The following is an 18,760-nucleotide window of genomic DNA, read 5'->3' as shown; positions in this document are numbered from 1 at the left end:
TGTGACCAGAGATGAAACTCAGGGGGAGACAATTGCGGACTGTATTGTGGGTAATCTCACATTTCCATTTGAAAACGATGCAGGAGCATCTTCATTGCCCCTGCAGAATGCGGCTGAGAATTGTCTTGAAGAAGAAACAGCACGACAGTTACGTAATGTTAGCTGCATAGCTTCAGGCGAAATTTCTCACCAGGCCCTCGTACTTGGCGGCAGACACTATTTTCTAGACATCTTTACGCACTCACTGCGAGCTCAGAAATGCGAAGAGCGACGTGATGCTAACTGGGGTTATACTAGAGACACTACCCAACACATCTGTGCAAAGCTTTATCGGATTTTCATAGTCGTTTCCATTTCGCGACCGATCGGAGCTTACTTTCTGAACGCCCCTCGTAGTTTTGCAAAGCGGCACGCTGGCGACATGGTATTTGTGTTCGCAAACAGTCACCATGCTGAAAAGCTACGAAACAAAATTTGAAGTGAGAGACAGTTATGTAAAAAAAGTTTCTTTCGCAGTCGTCAGTCATACCACAAGGTGAGTCAAGAAGGACTGGAATGATTTAGAAATTTGTTGAGATAACTTAGAGAATCGGTAGTTGTATCATTTTGTAGCAAACATCCCCAAGTTTGATTCACGTAGACTTGGCCAATGTTTCTATGTTTCGATACAGTGTATAGATACGTGGAACTGTTTCAGTGTTTCGGAACGGCTGTGGTTCACTGTTTCGAAACAGTGGTGTTTCATTCCGCCACTGTCTCGGATAACCGGACCTGATTCGATCTCGAGCCAGACACAGAAACTGTATCGTTGTTTCAAAATAAGGCTGTTTCAGTCCACCTGTGCTTGGAACGGACTAATTGTATCGAAACAGTGATGTTTCATTCCGCTCTGTGTCGGACGAGATTCGGGCTCGGCACAGGTACTGAAACACAACATACCACTTCATGAAACACTTTCAAGAGTGTCGAAATCTTTTTGCCATCATTAGCATGAAGCTCTTGATATCCGAAAATAAAGCTTCGTTTCTAGCTGACTGTCCTATTCCGAAATGGCGTAACATCTGCTTTATAAACACTAACCAAACAATAAAACAACGCATACTATTCACATTCAAAATAATAAATATGTGAAAATCATTCAGTTAAAGTACACTTTTTTATAACATACGCTTCTCTGTTCATGTACAGTAATCATATTAAGAAACGCAAGTAAGCCTTCAACATTTTGGATTAAAAAAGGCGTAGAGTGACAGTTATTAAGCATTAATGTGTTTTGTGCCGTTAGTAAATTGAAAGTGTACGGCCCGTTCTTCTTCACGGAGAAAACTGTCACTTGCATTGTGTATCCACAGATCGATAAAGGTACCCGAGTTGGGATGGTTTGCTACCACAAGACGGTGCACCACCACATTTCCTCAAGGAACTTCGAGGTTTCCTCGATAATCGCTTCCCAGGTCGGTGGCTTGGCCGTGAAGGGTCAATCGCATGGCCATTTCGCTCTCCAGACTTCACACCACTGGATTTCTTTCTCTGGATATGTTAAAAAATATATCGGCTCAACCACTTTTTATAGTGTAAAACACTAAGATTGACGCGTTTCGGAAGTCAAGCTTCCATCATCAGAATAATGAAAAGTAAAAGAACCTGTTAAAACTCGCTAAAATGGAACATGCACCAGGCGCAATAAAATTGATAATAAAATTAAAACATCGTGGCTACTTCCCTTGTTGCACCCGTGTCTTCCAAGGTGCATCTCCACATTGAACATGTATACGTTAGCCGGCCACGGTGGTCTAGCGGTTCTGGCGCTACAGTCCGGAACCGCGGGACTGCTACGGTCGCAGGTTCGAATCCTGCCTCGGGCATGGATGTGTGTGGTGTCCTTAGGTTAGTTAGGTTTAAGTAGTTCTAAGTTCTAGGGGACTTATGACCTAAGATGTTGAGTCCCATAGTGCTCAGAGCCATTTGAACCATGTATACGTTATCTGTTTGTATAGACATCTTTGTGACTTGTTTATTTGCGCGTGAGCTCACTCGCGTTTCAGTGTCGTGTTTGGCTACGTGGTGTGTGGTATCAACGAGGACGCACGGGCGGTTTACGACGATAGAGGAGAGAGCCATGTGGTTAGATGTTGAACACCGTAGGCGACACCATTTTAGAGTTTTTTATATTTTGACGACTATGTGGAGATGCACCAACATTCACAACCACGACCTCTCATCCAGTACGGATAAAATCAAAAATCTTTCTCTGGAGTTTCATTAACGTCTGTGGTTTTGTTCCGCACCCCCTCCCCCTACCAAGCAATTTAACCGACCCGAAAAATCCAGTCTACGCTAACGTTGCACTAGTTACGCCCGATTTGCTGCAACCGGTGTGGGAAGAAATTGCCCACCGTTGGGATGATTGCCTCATCATAAATGGCAGTTACATCGAACGAAAATGACACTTGACGTTTTTATATGAAACTTGAGGCTGTTTACTGCTAAATGATATACCTACCGATTCTGTAAGTCATTTCAATAAATTTCTATATCATTTCAAAGTTGTAAAATCCTTCTTGACTCACTCTGTATTTTAATCACCTCATTTGGTGTTCCCTATAAACCAAAATGACGTGGAAAAGCGCACAAATAATCGTTAATATGACAAGTGCATACTCTGCCCTGATAACGAATGAGCGCAGACATACGCAATTACAAAGATGAATTTTGAATAATTAGTCGAATTTATCATAATGAGAGAACCAGTGATTTAGCGAAAGTATGATGATTAAATGGCATTGTGTTGTGTTCAGTCCTAAAATTGACAGTTTATTACTGAAACCAATTGGATCTGATTAAATTTAAGCGTACGTTATGATCGGTAATACGCGTTATGGACGACAACGGTCATTACTCAGACCGGAGTTATTTCGAATAGGCAAGTGATCACAAAATTAGTCAGACAAATCCAAGTGTATATTGAAGACTACAGTACTCTTTTCGGAACATACGTGAAAAGGGGTAACGAAAAAATACTGTGTTACACGACTCGGTAATGATGACGTAGCTAACCTCCGGATATACTTTATCATTATTAAGTTAGATTAACCAACCTGGAAAAAAAGCAAATTGTTCATTATTTCAAAAGTAAACTGCCATAACTGGTAATATATTCATCCCACTGTGAGACAAGACCATCAATGCCTTTGTGGAAAAAAGTTTGCGGTTGCCTACGGAACCATGAATGTACACAGGCTTGCACCTCTTCATCCGAAGCAAATTGCCGGCCACGAACAGGTTTCTTCAGCGCTCCAAATATAAGGAAATCCCACATAAAGCCAAGGTCGTTTCGATTACGCTGCAGCAGTTTCGCTGGAAAGCCCTTACACACCATCCGTACAGTACAGATCTTCCTCCATGCGATTTCCATAGATCCGTAGCCAACAGCTAACATTATTTTAGTAAGGCTACGACCGTCTTGTCTCACAGTGGTAGAACTTTTTTAACAGTTAAGGCAATTACTTTTGAAATAATAAACATTCACCTAAATTTTTCCAACTGTCTCATTTTTATTCTATGCCCCTTTTATAATTCACTCTCAAGGGTGCAACTGTTAAACGTGAATGACTTCGGAACAACAATTAAATCTCAAGGCAATGCTGAAAGAGATTGTCAAGACGATCGATACATAAATATGCCAAAACCCTCAAAAAAATTTAGTATAGTTGAATAAAACTATTCCAGGGTTCCAATAATTCCAACAGTGATTAAATATTGCTTTAAAAAGGTAATGGAAATTGTGGAAATACAACAATTTCGTAATGATTTTCATTGATCAAAAAGGAAATTTAACAGTACTGTCTGGTAAAACTTCTTTCTTTTACCATATTCTTTCATTCATGATGTGATTCTCGGTATTTAGGATAGTAGAATATGGACCATGTTTACGGTGACAGTGAAATGGCTTAGTGACCACGAAAACATTACCATTGAAGTGTACAAATGTAACGTCTTACCCAAAGGTCACTGCCAAGTTTTTTGCGATAGTGGACGTCTGAAATGGTTCAGTCTAACATTCTGTGAAGCTACTGGCGCTGCGTGTCAGATCGGCAGCAACATTTATATTCATCACGTCTCATCTTTCAGTTGCATATAATACATAAGCGCTCTTTGGCAGAAAGGCACTTTTCTCTTATAGCCCTCCGCTTCAGTCCGGAACCGCGCTGCTGCTGCGGTCGCAGGTTCGAATCCTGCCTAGGGCATGGATGTGTGTGATGTCCTTAGGTTAGTTAGGTTTAAGCAGTTCTAAGTTCTAAGGGACTGATGACCTCAGCTGTTAATTCCCATAGTACTTAGAGCCATTTGAACCATCCTCTTGAGGCCACCTCATTAATCATCATTGTAGTGTGGTTCATGTAAATTTTTTTGCCTGTCAACAGTCTCTAGGTCCTGCTGCACGCTTAGCCTCTATACAGGGGCTATATGCTCTTTGAGTCCTCTTTCACTCTCAACTAAATCGTGTCCCTGTTCTTTCTCTGTTCACTACTGACTCGCTGCTTTGAGTGCGTATTCCAAAACATCTATATCCGTGACATGGTCAGTGTGACTGTTCCACAAAAGTTCGAAAATTTGTTTTTAATCGTTTATAACAAAGAAATCAGAATTAACATTACATACATTAAAAGCCTCGGAATTCAGTTGTCCGAAAGTGGTGTAGTGTCGGTACACTGTGGGGACAAAAGTCACGGGATACCTGGATCAAATGGCTCTGAACACTATGGGACTTCACATCTGAGGTCACCAGTCCCCTAGAACTTAGAATTACTTAAACCTAACTAACCTAAAGACATCACACACATCCATGCCCGAGGCAGGATTCGAACCTGCGACCGCAGCAGCAGCGCGGTTCCGGACTGAAGCGCCACAGCGGCCGCCACGGGATGCATCCTAATGTCGTGTCGGACCTTCTTTTGCCCATCGTAGTGCAGCAACTCGACACGGTAAGAACTCTACAAGTCGCCGGAAGTCCTCTGCAGGAATACTGAGCCATGCTGCCTCTATAGCTGTCCATAACTGCCAAAGTGTTGCCGGTGCAGGATGTTGTGCACGAACTGACCTCTCGATTATGTCCCATAAATGTTCGATGGCATTCTGGATGCACAATTCATTCGCCCAATTTTTTCAGCACGTTCTTCAAACCATTCGCGAACAATTATAGTCCGGTGACGTGGTAGCATTATCCATGAAAAATTCATAGTCGTTTTGGAACGTGAAGTCCACTAATAGCTACAAATGTTCTTCAAGTAGCCGAACATAACAATTTCCAGTCAATTATCGTTTCATTTGGACCAGAGGATCCCGTTCATTCCATGTAAACACCAGCTTGCACAGAGTCCTGTTGAAGATATGTGTGGTGTCACCGCCAGACACCACACTTGCTAGGTGGTAGCCTTTAAATCGGCCGCGGTCCGTTGGTATACGTCGGACCCGCGTGTCGCCACTATCAGTGATTGCAGACCGAGCGCCGCCACACGGCAGGTCTAGAGAGACTTCCTAGCACTCGCCCCAGTTGTACAGCCGACTTTGCTAGCGATGGTTCACTGACAAATTACGCTCTCATTTGCCGAGACGATAGTTAGCATAGCCTTCAGCTACGTCATTTGCTACGACCTAGCAAGGCGCCATTACCAGTCACTATTGATGCTGTAAAACATGTACCGTCAAGAGCGATGTTCACCAATTATGAATTAAAGTTAAGTATTCCAGTAGTTACGTACGTTCTTTGCTGCTATAAATCCCTTGTCCTGTTCCAGACCTCACGCCAGCCTGCGTGAGCTTTAACGCGTGCCTTTCGGCTTCCTGTCATAGTGACTTGACTGTCTTGCCAAGTCACAACAACATGTGTCCAATGTGGATTCATTTGAACACGCCACGGTTTCTCATTCGTCTATCATCCAACCAGTATGTGTCGAACGCAGGTGAGGCGCTTCAGGTGATGCCGTAGTGTTAACAAAGGCATTCGCGTCGGTCGTCTCCTGCCCACAGCCCGTTAACGCCAAATTTCGCCGCACTGTCCTAACGGATACGTCCCGCTTTGATTTCTAAGGTTATATCACAAAGTGTTGCTTGTCTGTTACCACTGACAACTCTACGTAAATGGCGCTGCTCTCGGTCGTTAGATGAAGGCCGTCGACCATTGCGTTTTCCGTGCTAAGACCTACTACCTTAAATTGGGTGTGGTCGGCAAATTCTTGACACTGTGGATCTCGGAATATTGTATTCCCTAACGATTTCCGAAATGGGCTACCCCTTGTGTCTAGCTCCAACTGCCATTCCGTGCTCAATGTCTGTTAATTCACGTCGTGTGGCCATAATCACTTCGAACATCTTTTCACATGAATCGCCTGAGTACAAACGACAGCTCTGCCAATACCTTGTCTACGCGATACAACAGCCATCTGTTTAAACGCATATCGCTATCCCATTAATCTTGTCACCTCAGTGTATATTGACATATAGTGTGGTAGTGTCACAGTGCACCCATCTTGTATGGTGCAACTCCAGTTCGAGGACTATGTTGACGTATGTAGGATGTAACTGCATATCGTGTTCATTTGCAGACAAATCCTTCATCTTTTGCATCGGTAAAAAATTTCCAGATATGCGCTTATACTTCAGATAACTTACATCTAAAATTACGTCTGTACTCCGCGAGCCACATTGTGGTGTCTGGCGGAGAGTACTTCGTGAGCCGGTGTCACTACCCCTTTCGTGATATAGTCGGGGAATGGTCCGCAGGAAGAACGACTGCTGATAAGCCTTCGTGTGAACTCGGATCTCTGTGATTTTACTTTCATGGTATCTTCGCGAGATATAACTAGGAGGAATCAATATATTGGTTGACTGTTCTAGTAACGTACTCTGTTGCTGTTTCAACAGTAAACCACACCGTGATACCCAACGCCTCTCTTTCAACGTCTGCCACTGGAGAGATGTGAGTGTATCTCCGTGACGCTTTCTCACTCACTAACAGAATAAGTGGCGAAACGCACTGCTCTTCTTTGCATTCTCTATGTTTCCTCTCTCAATCCTGTCTGGTAAGGATCCCATACTGACCAGCTATGTTAAAGTATTCGTGGAACTATGATTTTGTAGTTAGGATGAACTACACTTCCTGAGGATTCTTCCAATCAATCTGTCTAGTATCTGTCGTACCAACAACAGCTTTCATGGATGTTTCTACCTATTCATTCGCAATACTTTCTTTTTTCGGTCTGCAGACAATCCCTGCATCAAGCGTCGATCCTAGGCTTATTCCTGCGTAAGGTGGAATGTTCGTGTTTGCGTGGTCTTTATTACTGTAGTGGGATATTAGGAATAGGCCTTTTGAAACAGTGCAGTAGTCAAACCGTCACATGCTAGATTTATTGCTTCTTTTACATCTTCTCGCGATCCCCAAAAAATTGCAAATTTGTGATAAGTTCCTAAGGAACCAAACTGCTGGGGTCATCGGTCCCTAGTCTTACACAATACTTACACTAACTTACGCTAAGGGCAACACACACACACACACACACACACACACACACACACACACACACACACCGAGGGAGGACTCCAACTTCAGATGGGGGGGGGGGGGGGGGGCGAACCGTGACAGGGCGCCTTAAACCGCTGTGCTACCCGGCGCGGCACACGGTCGCCGTAGAGTACCAATGCTGCTAGGGTTCTGCTATTCAGTACCCGAGACAGTGCTGCTCTCGAGTGGACTTCGATCCGTTGCGTTGAAGATGCTGAAAGCGACGTTTCTTGTTCCAGTGCAATAACACACTCACAGAAGTTGAAATCGATGTATTTTCCGTAATATACAACTCTAACTTCTCTTAATGAATTTGACTACACGTGCGTTACATTCTAGTGAGGTGCTGTCATGCGACTGTCTCAAACGAGACTCAAAACGATAGTAGAAAAATGTCTGAACATCAATGCCGCGATGATTTCATTGGCGTCATAGAGTTCATGTGCGTTTATGCCTTTCCCTCGCGGACCCACGGATCAAACAATTCCTCCCAGCAGGTAGAATCGTCAGTCCGCAGGCTATGCGGTACAAATCCGATCTGCACAAGCCAATAAAAAATCTCCTGAAAGTGGAGTGCTTCCTACTTACTGCCTACCTTAACCCAGGTACATCTTTCGTTCGCCAGTGGATATGAAGGACACAGAATATCTCATCCTATGGGCGACATGTTACACCCCACTGAGACGAAAGATCTCGTGCTCATAAACTTCATTCTAAACTTTTAACGCATTTACAATAAAAAATTTCAAACAATAGTGTAATGATATAACTTTACAAAATACTAATGTTGCTTGCATTTAATTTCTCTCTTGGACCTCGCATAACTTCTCACTCAAGTCAGATTACACTTCACCAACTACTTCGCATCGTAACTTTTCCCAACACTAAGCTATGTTCAGAACCGTATGGAATTCGCATACAGTTTCTTTCTGCACTGCACTCTTCGTTTATCTTAGTATAATTTCATCTCCGCTGCATCATTCAGACAATTTAGTTTTATGATTACGCTTTAGAATTCTTATTTCGCCCTTATTACTCCAGCTACATGATCTCTACTTCCCTCAGCTATTGGTATTCTGATACACACAAACGTTTCTGTAGGTTTATCGAGATATTACACTTACTAATTATCTTGCTTTCTTTGTTATACATAGGAGGCACTATTCCACTGTCAAGTACTCTTTCTTCTGGTCTTGACAGAGGTATTTATTATATGTTCATTTGAAATTTTAAATTACTTCATTTAATTCATTCATTAACCGATAGAGTTACTTTGTGGATTTGAATCAACAATCCTTTCAACTATTCCTAGCTTCAGATACTTGCTTCCTTGAACCGCGTAGAAATGTTCTCAAATTTATGAAGTTTAGTCAGCCAGGCGCATACCATATTGCACTGGTCAGGAGGACGCTTCTGTGACGTCATCATCCTTCCCGTCAACGTTTACGCATCATTTTAGGCAAGTATACTACTCACTTATCTTTCCATTTGAGATGCCAGTGTCCCTTTACAACTCTGCCTTCATAAAAACGGTACAGGTACTTTCTTTTGCCTGTCCTTTCCACAGGTCCACTTAATTTTATCCTCATAATATGTTGCCTTCGGGCACACCGTACCATCACTTTCGATTCATATTTGGTCGTATGTGTAAATGGCGAACGGAATTCACACAAACCGATGGTGTTAGGTTTGAGTATGGTAAAATGGCCGCCCTTCAAAAGCATGACGAGACGGCTAAGAATTTTGGAAGGCTTCAGCATTATGACGTAACAGATGAATTTAAGTTTTTTGGTAATAAGTATGCCTCTGTAATTATTAATAAGGTGGTAACATATGTTTATAGAATTAATGTTAGGATTGAGCGACTAACTTTGGATGATAAAGCTAATAAGAAGATATTCAAAGATCAGGGAGCACTAGAGAAAGTTCGCATAGCTTGTAGTAATAAAATGGGTGCATTTGATCCTGTCATCATATATTCTCATAAGAAGACGACGTTACTCTTATGTTTGACTCCATTCGTCCCGCGGGGTACACCTGAAGTGTCTTTCTTTCATTCCTGAAGATTTATCTCTGGTAAGAATGAAATTTTGCGTCTTGCAACATTATCTGAAGTGTAAGTGAGACTGGAGTTGGAGCTCTGAAATGTGTTGGACTGCAACACATGATTACAGTATTGTGATGAAAGACGGCGTATTACTAACTAAAATGTTGCTCGGCCGGTTACCCGTGCGGTCTAACGCGCGGCTTTCCGGAGTGGGAAGGAGCTCCTGGTTCCCGGCACGAATCCGCCCGACGGACTTGTGTCGAGGTCCGGTGAGCCGGCCAGTCTGTGGATGGTTTTTAGGTGGTTTTCCATCTGCCTCGGCGGATGCGCGCTGGTTCCCCTTATTCCGCCTCAGCTAACTATGTCGGCGATTGCTGCGCAAACAAGTTGTCCACGCAGACATGGGGGTCACACTCGTCTGGTGTGAAAGAGTGGTTCGGTGTGGGGGCGACGGAGGGGTGAAGTGGACTGCGGTAGTCGTCGTGGGGTCTTGGACCACTGCGGCTGCGGCGGGGACGGAGCCTCCGTCGTTTCTAGGCCCCAGTTAACGTGCAATACAGTACAATACAACTAAAATGTTCAGTACCTGTAAGTCAAAGTCACGGCTTGCCCATGAAGAATGAGTGCTAATAACGGACAGATGGAAAAGTAAGAAAGTTGGACACTGTAACCCTGAAACTCTGTAGATCATTGCAGTGTCAACAGCGCGCCGTTCAACCCTCTAAGAGTCTAAGCGCTTAAGGCGTCACTGGACGGCAATATGGACTGGCACACCACCCTCCCTGGTTATTAAAAGCTAGTCTCGTCTCGCGAAATTCGAATCTATGCTACACAAATTGGATAATTTTGGTTCGCCAGTTTTGTTGCAGCAAGTTGTCAGGGACATGGAAAACGTATCGATACTTCTTGATGTCGAGTAGTTTCATCTCGATACCGATGCTTTTTATTTTACTTTTACTCGTGTCAGTACTTTATGGCAGATATCGTATCGTGTAGTCCTAGAAAGTATTTGTTAAGTTCTAATTACTACCCACAACTTTTTGCTGCTCTGATCGATTAAAAATATGAAATGAGTGTGTCACCGCTGTGTTCTCAATCGTGCAGGGGAAATGGAAGATTCGAAAATTTTATTCACGCAGTTTTCGAAGCTAGCGAACGAGTATCTGACCATTCCAGCGACGTCAGTGACCCCCAAAAGTTCATTTTCAATGGTAGACATCACGTAGTTCGCCGGTTGACTTAACGACGCAAAGGGAATCTCGTACCAATATTCGCAATAAGGTTGAATTTATGGCGATATCGGTGCCTTTCTCGCATAACTTAATTATTTCAACTACGGATCGAAGCAATCAGTTTCAGGCAGTGTTTCTCGACTCCTGAAAAGCATTTCAGTCGATAACACGCCAACTTTTATTACCGAAGTGCTTTCAAATGGGATAAAAACAAAATTGTGACTCAACTGAGGAGCTTTTGGTACGAGGCACAGAACGTGTTGATTCGCCTCTGTAGTAACCAACAGACGAGTCCCATGGAAGTGAGTTGGTACCGTTGCTGTTGATGTTGTGTATTAACGACTTGCAGACAATGTTAGAAGTAACCTAGGACTTTTTATAGATAATGCAGGTACTTATAATGAAGTACTACTTGAAAAAAACACCTACTCAAACATTAAGCGAGAATTTGACAAGATAACAGACTGTTTCAAAGAATGGCAACTTGATTTAAACGTTCGTAAATGTTGTCTCGTATGACTTAATAATCGATGCTTCATAGGTAAATCAGTTAACTCACATACATCTACATCATACTCCGCAAGCCATCTAATGGTGTGTGGCGGAGGGTACTTTGGGTACCACTATCTGATCCCTTCAACCCTGCTCCACTCGCGAATAGTGCGTGGGAAGAATGATTGCCAATAAGCCTCTGTATTGGCTCTAATTTCTCGAACTTGCTCCTCGTGGTCAATGCGCGTACTGACTACGAGGAGAAAATTCGAAAAATTATACATATATGTATGTGGTGGGAAGTAATATGTTGTCTGACTCCACCGGAGAAGTGCTGCCCCGAAATTTCAGTAGTAAATCTCTCCGTGATGCGCAACGCCTCTCTTGTAGCGTCTGCCAGTGGAGTCTGTTTAGCATATCCCTAACGCTCTCTCGCCGCTTTTCGCTGGATGTTCTCTATCTCCTCTACCAGTCCTACCTCATAGGGATCCCAGACAGATGGACAATACTCAAGAATTGGGCGAACAAGCGCCTTACAAGGCACTTTTTTTTCGTGGATGAGTTACATTTCCATCTATGTTACTAAACAGCTAACCAGAGTCATGGTGCGTGGTCCCAGTTGCAGGTTGTCTATTTAACGACTTCCAGGAACAACAAAAATTTGTTTATCTATACTTCATATAATAGACAGGATTTCAAAATTTAAAACTGTCATAATCGACTCATAAAGATTTATAATCTTACGCCAAAGGTTTAACACATCAAATTAAGTACTACAGTTAAAACAAATGTATACACAGTGGTCCACAGATGCGTTACTTGCATGGAATTCCAACCTGCAATGCTATCTCGTGGCGATCTGTGGCATTACGATCCATGAAACTTCAACAACAGGCCTGTTGCCCAGTAGGAGCAGAGAGGCACCATCAAGTTTTTTGAATCGTCCATCGTTTGTTGGCCTGAATTCCTCGAATTCTATCCGAAAACCGAGGAGTAGGTTCCAGGTCACACTTCCACGACAAAGCCCCAACCCACAAACTGAACACTGTGTGCGTGTTTTTGGCCAGCAAATGGATCACAGTCCTGGATCACCCGCTGCATTCGCCGTATTTGCCCCATCCAGCTTCTGGTTGTTCCATGAAGTCAGTTTGGCAATGCAAGGACACAATTAACGATACAACTGCAAAGATCCAAGAAATGTGTACTGCAGCAGTAATGCAAATCCAAAACCGGACTATAGTGTCTGTTTGCACAACACTTTTAAAATGATTTTAGATGTGTGTTGGTTCAAGAGGAGACCATTTTGAATAAATACAGTGATTTTGTGACGTAATACATAACTTACTTTTCATAGCCGCAGTCCTAACGGATCTGGGACACAGTGTGTATGTCTTCAGGTAGCGTAACTCACGGCGGGGCAAATTACCCAGACTACGCTACGTGATCAAAAATATCCGGACACCTGACAGAAAATGACTTAAAAGTTCGTGGCGCCCTCCATCGGTAATGCTGGAATTCAATATGGTGTTGGTCCACCCGTAACTTTAATGACAGTTTACACCTTCGCAGGCATACGTTCAATCAGGTGGTGGAAGGTTTCTTGTGGAATGGCAGCCCATTCTTCACGGAGTGCTACACTGAGAGGTATCGATCTCGGTCGGTGAGGCCTGGCACGAAGTCGGCGTTCCAAAACATTCCAAAGCTATTCTATAGGATTCAGGTCAGGACATTGTGCAGGCCAGTCCATTACAGGGGTATTATTCTCGTGTAACCACCCTGCCGCAGGCCGTGCATTATGAACAGGTGCTCGATCGTGTTGAAAAATGCAATCGCCGTCCCCGAATTGCTCTTCAACAGTGGGAAGCAAGAAGGTGCGTAAAACATCAGTGTAGTCTTGTGCTTTGATAGTGCCACGCAAAACAAGGGGGTGGAAAGCCCCTCCATGAAAAACAGGACCACACCATAACACAACTGCCTCCGAATTTTATTGTTGTCAATACACTCGCTGGCAGATGACGTTCATCGGGCATTCGCCATACTCACTCTCTGCCATCGGATAGCCAAATTATGTACCATGATCCGTCACTTCACACAACGTTTTTCCACTGTTAAATTGTCCAATGTTTACGCTCCTTACACCAAGCGAGGCGTCGTTTGGCATTTACCGGCGTGATGTGTGGCCTATGAGCAGCCGCTCGACCATGAAATCCAAGTTTTCTCACCTCCTGCCTTGCAGTGGATCCTGATGCAGTTTGGAATTCCTGTGTGATTGTGTGGATAGATGTCTGCCTATTACACATTACGACTCTCTTCAACTGTCGGCGGTCTTCTGTCAGTCAACAGACGAGGTCGGCCTCCGCGCTTTTGCGTTGCACGTGTCCCTTCACGTTTCCACTTCACTGTCACATCGGAAACAGTGGACCTAGGGTTGTTTAGAAGTGTGGAAATCTCGCTTGACACAAGTGACACCCAATCACCTGGGTCCGTGAGTTCCGCGTTCATTCTGCTCTCTCACGATGTCTAATGACTACTGAGGTCTCCGATATGGAATACCTGGCAATAGGCAGCTGCACAATGCACCTAAAATGAAAAAGCTATGTTTTTGGTGGTGTCTAGATACTTTTGATCACATAGTGTATATTCATGCAATATTTGTGGATGAGACCGCTTAACGACTTCCAACAAACTTTACCCATAATTTCAGATCTTCTAAAACCATTTTTTCTGTCTGGTATGCTTACAAACTGATGAAACGAAAAAAATTATCGTTTATCGCATTTTCGCTGTTCATAGAGGAAAATTTCAGTCTCAGGCATGACGTTTTAATTACCGCATACCATGCACGTGCGGAAAAGTTTATGTCGGAATGACTGGACGATCCATTAACACCAGGATCAAAGAGCATAAGCGACATTGCAGGTTGGGGCAGGTGGAGAAATCGGCCGTGGCGGAGCACGCACTGAATGAGACCGACCACGTAATAAAATTCGCCGACACGGAAGTTCTGGCTGTCGAGAACCACTATCACACGCGCTTGTTCAGAGAAGCTGTAGAAATACAAAAACAGGCGAACAGTTTGAACAAGAAAGAGGAAAGCCTTAAGGTAAACGGATCCTGGCTTCCCGTACTGCAGCGAACGACCGTCGCAGGTAGCAAGAGGAGAACCGCACCGGAAATGACCGAGGAGAAGCCCTCGGACGTTGGCGCGACAGGTACATATAGTCTGCGCCCGCGAGCTCGGCTCCAGTTCACCACCGGCAGTGGAGGGTGAAGCTTTGACAATGCCAGCCACTCGTGCTGGCGAAACGTCAGAAAAATCATTAGATGGGCGTCGGCCGAAGAACCCGAGACAGAAGCCAATAAGCAGTTTGTCAACAAGTGGCCACGAAAGCCTCAACAATTTTGTATTTTAATTTATTACTTATTTTTCTGTATCTGTATTCGCAACACATTTTTCAGACAGTAACCACGTGTACCTGCAAAATTATACTATGGTAAGACACATATTTCGACTCACTCGCCATATTTATTGATGATAATTCGATTCTTTGAACAACCGGTGGGGCCTGGTGAGGGAGAGAGGGAAGGTGTCGTGGAGGGGCGGGGGTGGTACTGGTATTTCCTCAAATCAGGATGGTCGGTGGGAAATTTGAATCTTGCTATTCCCAAGCACGAGTGGTGTGTTAGTGGAATTTCCTTTCACATAAGTTCTTGATTTACGGTTAACATATTCTTCCTAGTTAACAAGGCTTAGCAGTTAGTTCAATTGTGGTTTGTCAGCTATCAGAATTTTGCCCGTATTCGAGAGAGATTATAAGCGATAAGTCGCAGCGGCTGGGCACTACGCCGATCAAACTACGCCGTTGGCCAGCCGAGCTGACACCGTCTGGTATGGTCTAAGGGACAGGTGATGGTTCGACGTTGGAAGGTGAACGAGAAGAAGATTAAAGGGTACAGATAATCTTTCGTTCAGCTTAAGCTCATTCGACAAAGATGATGTATTCCATCGAACCAACGTAAAAATACCTGTAAAGGTATACCAGCCATTTCTTATAATGGCGTGATTTAAAAATCAAACAGTAATACACGTCAGAATGCGGGGTGAGTTACGGCCCGGGCACGGAGTGTCTTGCAATTGAACCAACATGAAATACTGCTTGTCGTGATGCGCGGAGGCACACACCAACGCGCGCAATTCAATCTAGAAGATGGGCCTCGTGTGGATAGCCAGGCGCTCCCCCGTCCAGATTAAATGCGTTCTGACCGGGCGCGATGTATGACGTGCTCCGAATACCGGTCCTGCCATCAATTTCACGAGAGTCCCCACAACGACCCGCATAACTCTGTGGGCGCACACCGCGCAGCGGGGAACACCGTTGCATTGTCGTATTACATAAGACGATTTATAATGCAGATTCTCGTCATAAACAACTGACTGTCGCACGGCTGCAGGAGGTTATCATCAGCGTGTTCACATAGTAAGATCATACTCAATCACGACTTTTAAAGCAGCTTACATTGCGATATAAAACCTGTGGAGTCAGATTGTATGAAGTTCATTCTAAGTCGCTGAAAATACAAATTAAGTAGGATGGTTGACAGTGTTCATAAATATGTCGTCTTACCATAGCAGTTTTCCTTTGCATGTGCACCACGTAGTGTTGTACTGAGAGTAAAAAGTGAAACCATTTCGTGTATTCTCTCCCTTTGCATACAGGATACATGATGGTGATCTGAGGACTCAGATGGGTTGCAGTATAGAAGTATTTATTAGCAGCTCTTGGCGGTGAACTAAAACTTTTTCTAAATAGTGGCGTATGTCGTTGTTGTCCTGGATTAAATTCCAGTGTGTGAGCGTGACGGCGACCCCTCCGTCTGATGGCACACTTAGATCTGGTTGCACCCGTCACACTAATGCAGAGGAACAGACCATATACCATATATAAGCGAGCGAGGTTGTAACACCATAGCTTAAACATTACATACCTTTTGTTGATTCATTTACTTTTCTATTTTGTTCGACATCCCATCGTTGAACTTCTGTAATTAGTGTACGATTAATTCGATACTGCAATGAAGTATAATCTCCGTAATTATCTTTTATCTTCCTCATATAATTTCTTTGGTTATCTATAAAATTAAATAATATTATTTAAATAATTTTGTGTAGAACTACCAATATATGCAAATGTTCCATTTTATTTAAAGTGTTTGTTTGCTGTTATGTAAACTGCTGACCTTCACGTAGGGTTCTTAGTTATTTTGTATGTAAAAGGTGCTGTGGTTCCCCTCGGGAACAACGGAACTGTGTAGCGCGCGCAAATTGTGGTTGGCCTAGGTAGAAAAGATGGAACAAAGAGTCAGTCGGGGACGAGCTACCAAACTATGAACTGCCCATGGAAAAGTTGTATATTGTGCTGCTTCCGCGAGAGGCTTTTCCTGACGCTTTCTAATGCCTCGGATGGATGGATAGAGAGCTGGAACTATTCTGAAATTGGTATCTATCATCGCCATCAAAAAATGACAGGGTCAAGCAAATCCACCTACCAACATGCAATCGCCACCACATTGCGCAATCACTGTAATACAACACTATAGTGAGGATCAGCTCATTGGATGTTTAGTGCACTCAAATACAAGGTAATTTTTTAACTGAACTCTTGTACCTATCGGATTTATCCTCAGTCACATATCCACTTAGGATCCCTCCCACGCTACAGCGCTTACCGAGTGTCCTTTATTGAAAGGAAGTTAAAGTTAATGTGGCAAGAGAGTGAGCTAAAGTACATGATGCTTGCTGAAAATAATTTTTCTATTCAAACTGCTTGTTAATATGTTGTTGTCAACTTCAAAATTAGAAGTTCTTAAAACTGAGGCTTATAAAGTTTTGCTTGGTAAATGATCACATTGCTGCCTGTTGTAAAACGTAAAAGGTGCGTCAGTATCTTACAAATATGTCAATTTTGTGTCTCACTGTAATAAAAGTTGAAAACTGCAGTTGTGGAAAGTTATATACTCATGCTTGCTAAGCACTTGTTTCTCTTGTGTATTGAAAGTGCATATTAACAGTGTAATAGGACCCATAATTTATCCTTTATGCTCTTGATAAATAACAATTAATAGAAAGACCACTACCTATGAAAACAGTAACTTATTTTATTCAAAAGACAGTGAGAAGTAACCTGTTAGTGAATTCCATTTAAATTTCATTCTAAATAGAAAAGTATTTAGCTGAGAGATCCTTAACCTATGACCAGTTCATAGTTTTGCAGTGAACTACATTTACAATTTTATATCAGCTAGGAAAATGTTTGAAAAGTAATACTGAACCTATGTCCAATTTATGATTCTACAGTGAATATTAATAGTAATGTTATAGAGACCATTCAGGTCGACTAAGCCCTGAAGATAGTAGTGTGTATCGTTATCTGTTATATTTGTGAAAATAGTTTGTTCTGCTCTAGCTGTCAACTCTAAGCTTAACATTTGCAGGTGTCAGAGTTCATTGCACTCGCGTGTGGCAAAATATAGATTGTGTTTGTCCGTTAAAGGTACTCATAACTACTTTCTTAAACAAGGATGTTAATCATTCCCATGCCTAATTAGGCTGACGACCTTTTTTTTTTACAGTGTGGATAAGTAAGTTATTGTTTGTTACTGTTTGAATATTTACGTAATTCTGACTTTCACTTCCGATAAGCCACCTCCTTTAGGTACAACACGGTCAGCATAACATAATTCCTTTCAGAGGGTAACACTGCTCTGCTTCTTCATACTATAATTACTTGAATAAGAATAATTTCACTATACGAACTGCCTTCAGCTTTGATATTATGGTATAGAAGCAGCAGACGCTAGTGTTATAAGGTGACTCAGTGATCGCACAACGGTTAAGGTACTGGTCTTGACTTCGGAAGGAGCAGCGTTCCATTTTCTCCTTACAGCCATTCAAAGTTCTGTTTTGCTAACTACGGAGGTTGCCCATATAGTAATGCACTGTATTTTTTTCTTCAACACTTCTTTATTGAACATAATGAGAATTACACATACCAAAGAATGGTGTTTTATCTACACAACCTGTTTCTCCACGTAATCTCCATCCCGTTCTGTGGCCTTTCTCCAGGGCGAAACATGGGCGTGTTGCCCTGTCCGCACCAATCCTTGTTCTGGTGGCGGAGTCAGTGCTTCACTGTGTAAAACACCTGCTGATCGTCCTCAAAATGTCTTCTACCAATGGCAGCCTTTAATCTGTTCCCACGAATGACAACATCAGCTCGCTGCAACATGTCATGTGTGACAGCCGTGGATGGTCCCCACGGCCGCTGCAAATTGTAGAGCACAGCCGAACCGCCTTCTGATGATCTCGCCCTCCGTGCCCAGCGACTAACTGTACTTCTGTCCACGGCATATGCCCCATAGACTTTG

Source organism: Schistocerca serialis, chromosome 1 (genome assembly GCF_023864345.2).
Source record: "Schistocerca serialis cubense isolate TAMUIC-IGC-003099 chromosome 1, iqSchSeri2.2, whole genome shotgun sequence".
Lineage (NCBI taxonomy): Eukaryota > Metazoa > Arthropoda > Insecta > Orthoptera > Acrididae > Schistocerca > Schistocerca serialis.
This window is presented reverse-complemented; position numbering follows the sequence as displayed.